Source organism: Scylla paramamosain, chromosome 21 (genome assembly GCF_035594125.1).
Source record: "Scylla paramamosain isolate STU-SP2022 chromosome 21, ASM3559412v1, whole genome shotgun sequence".
Taxonomy (NCBI): Eukaryota; Metazoa; Arthropoda; class Malacostraca; order Decapoda; family Portunidae; genus Scylla; species Scylla paramamosain.
In genome coordinates, this window is record NC_087171.1 from 21145767 (window position 1) to 21149413 (window position 3647).

General features: G+C 42.7%; 1 protein-coding gene across 3 annotated transcripts in view; it reads left to right on the top strand.

Annotated features, from left to right (window-relative positions):
- The window catches only part of LOC135111233 (uncharacterized), a 138468-nt gene extending 138003 nt beyond the window's left edge, over positions 1 to 465 (top strand). For all 3 annotated transcript variants that reach the window (XM_064024389.1, XM_064024390.1, XM_064024391.1), the window contains one exon: positions 1 to 465. This exon is cut by the window's left edge and continues 233 nt beyond it. The gene's annotated coding sequence lies outside the window, so the exon portion shown is untranslated.
- The last annotated feature ends 3182 nt before the right edge of the window (positions 466 to 3647 follow it).

Below are 3647 nucleotides of genomic sequence, written 5' to 3' on the forward strand. Positions count from 1 at the left end.
TATAACACTAACCCTTTGACTGCCACTTGGTACACCTTTCCCCTAATTACCAGTCACTCTGAGACATATTTACTTGCTCTGTAAGCCCCACCCAACCTTTAAACTGGATAGAAATTGCAAAATCTATTTTTTTCACCCATAACATTCTTGGAGGTGCTTATAAAGATTTCATACATTGTATATGGCGATGATAATTGTCTCGCATCAAAGTGAAAGGGTTAAAAAAGCCTTATTAGTTGAAGTATGAACGAATAATATTTAATGGAAACCTTCCCATGCACTTCAGTCGCCCCAGATATATTCTAACATGAACAAATAATGAGTAAGATAGAGCTGCTGGTGCGCCCTAGTCACCTCGCCTCACCTGTCGCCTCACCTGGGCTGCTCACCTGCTCGCTGACCCCGCCACGCCCAGCAGTCACCCCGCGCTGCATCCTGATACGCACTACCACCACCTTCCCCCCTCCCCCCCTCTCTCTCTCTCTCTCTCTCTCTCTCTCTCTCTCTCTCTCTCTCTCTCCGTGCCTACTACGTTCTATCACCTCTTTTCGTCCTTCGCTTATTTTTTTCTCTCTCTTTTTTTCCCTCCTGTTAGTGTCTTCTCTTTGCATGGTCTCTTCCGCGTTCGTGTGTGTGTGTGTGTGTGTGTGTGTGTGTGTGTGTGTGTGTGTGGTGTGTGTGTGTGTGTGTGTGTGTGTGTGTGTGGTGTGTTGTAACATGCACCACTCTTCATCTGGCCATTTTTCTTGTCTCTAATTGTTATCCACGTGTGCATATACTCTCTCTCTCTCTCTCTCTCTCTCTCTCTCTCTTCTCTCTCTCTCTCTCTCTCTCTCTCTCTCTCTCTCTCTCTCTCTCTCTCTCGTAAATGACCTTTTAAGCCGTTTTCTACTTACTTACTACCTCTACACGTGGTTACTTCTTAGTCTTCTCTTTCGTAACTTCTAAGGAATATTGTTCAACACTCTAACTGTTTGTTTTCCTAGAGTAAGTCGATATCCTTCCCCTCTCACTTTTTCTGGGATTTTCTTCTAAGCCCAGGTCATTGCTGCAAACACCTTTCCATCATCTCCTTCCTATTTATCAATCTTACAGCTAACTAATTTTCCTACTATTTATCAACTTTCCTATTTTTGTTTGTCAGTGTCGGTCTTTATTGCAGATTTTCCTATTGTTCGTCAACTTTTTTTTTTTTTTTTGGGTGGGTAGGGTCTTCCGTTGTTTTTTTTTATCCTGTATGAGAGAGTGAGAGGGCGGGGACGGTTTGTTTACGATTTTAAGTGAGTGTGTTCGTCATTGGAAAGTACGTAGGGCAGATGGTAACGCGTACAGCAGTGAGGTAGTGTCCATTTCAAAGCCAGGTGTGCTCAGGTGCTTCCATGTCTTTTAATATTTTGGTCTGCTGTGTGTTCCGTTTCTTTTTTCTTATTTTTTGTTTCTTGTTTTCTTTTTTTTTTGGTTTCTTTTATACATAAAGTGTGGTAGCATTGATTATTTTGTTTTGTTACTTTCTTTCTTCTCTTTTTCTTGCTTTCTTTTTTTTTCTTTCTTTCTCTTTTCTTACTTTTTCTCTTTTTTTTCTTTCTTTATGTTGTGTTCTGTCTTTCTGTGCATTGCAGTTATTATTTTACCTTTCTCTCTCTCTCTCTCTCTCTCTCTCTCTCTCTCTCTCTCTCTCTCTCTCTCTCTCTCTCTCTCTCTCTCTCTCTCTCTCTCTCTCTCTCTCTCTCTCACCTGGGCTGAGTAGGGCTTGATTTCCGGTCTTCTTAATTGTCTCACCTTAGTGGATTCCGGCAGGTGTTATGGAGGTTATACTTAAAAGACGTATTTCACAACCCTTGTTTGTTGTATTAGGCGCCATATGACCTCGATGTGTTGCTTGAATATACTGAGTCAGGTAGTGGCATGATGTATTTGGTGTATGATCTTTGTTTTGATCTTACTTCGTTCTGTTAACCTTTTGATTGCCACGTGGTACACCTTTCCCTAATTACCACTCACTTTAAGACATCTTTACTTGTTCTACAGCCACGTCCAATCTCTGAAGTGGGAAGAAACTGCAAAATGTATTCTTTTTCATCGCTAACTTTCTCGTAGATGCTTATAAAAACTTAACGTGCTGCTTCTGGTGCTGCTGATTGTCTCGTGTCGCAGTGAAAGGGTTAAGAGGCTGTATTCCAGAGTCTTTCTTTATTGTGTTATTCGCCACGTGACCTCGCTGTTATGGTGAATGAATACAGGGTCATTGGTGGCACGGAGAACGAGAATCCGCTGAACGTTTTCTCTGCGTGTATGTTACTTGTGCACTTGTATATCTTGATTTTATTTTGCCAAGGTGTAAAAACTTGCGAAGCGGCGTGGGTAACATCTGATAGCACACTCATATTAGCTTGGGATTATGATTAAACGATGTATTGTATTAGATTTTTTATGCTTATTATGGTCATTAGATAAATTACATCGTGTAACTGTGCTTTTAGATTAGCTTGCAGGAATGTAACGAGTGGCAGCGTGCAGGAACGTGTGATTAGTGTCACTCACCCTTTGTTAATTAGTAGGCCGAGTGAAGAGTCGAATGAAGAGTACAGGAATCAATGCCTTGAGACGGTAGCGGTGTGGCGGCGACGGTGGTAGAGGCGGCGGTGGTGGTAGTGGTGGTAGCGGTAGTTTGCAATGGTGGCTTGTGTATGTGTGCCTGTGAATTCCTCGGGTGACAAGTTAAATGTCACTTAGTAGTAATTGTAGTAGTAGTTGTAGATGTTTTTGTTGTGGTGGTGGTAGTGGTGGGTGCCTGCAGTGGTGATGGTGGTGGTGGTGGTGTGTGAGGCCAACACCCACACGTACCCTTATCCTTGACGACTGACGCGCCTCATCACTCACACACGGCTCCCTATTAGCAGAATGTTAATTTGTGAGTGTGCATGTGAGGTCTTTTGTGCCTCTGCTGCTGACGTCACAAATGTTCAGTGTTTGCTTGTGTGCCTACGTGTCTCGGACGGTCAGCTGCACAAGGAACGCACCAGTGTTCACAATCTCGCGGTGGTTGAGGATTATTGCCTTTGTAACATGCAACTTAGGCCTGTATTCAAAAATTTTGCTCTCTTGCTCTCTCGCTCCTACTGTTTTCACCACGACTATTTTCAAAGGCCGCAGAGGTTATTAGCCGGGTTCTCAAGAGTGTTTCTCCTATTAATAATGTAGAAATCTTGTTAATCTGTCATTAGAACCGTAAAATTACTCATATAAACCCGTGTGAGTTATTATAAACCCATATTTAGGGACACTTTCATCTACTTCACCACGACAATTTTCAAGGGGCGCAGAGGTGATATGCTGGGCTCTCAAGAGTGTTTCTGCTGTTAATAATGTAGAAATCTTGTTAATCTTTCACTAGAACCTTAAAAACACTCTTAAAAAACATGTGCCACTTCAACTAGAGCCTTTGGAAAGTAGTGGAGGTGGCGGCGCAGAAGTGTTTCAGAATTATGTGAGTTACTCGTACGTGCATCTCTGGCTTAACTGTAAACAGCGTTGGTTCAAGAACGTATCCTTGCGGCGGAGGGCACCGTGGGCTCAACAAGGGAAAGACCCATTAGGAAACGCATGTAAATTTTGTTATATAGTGTGGGTGAATGTGTGTGTGTGTG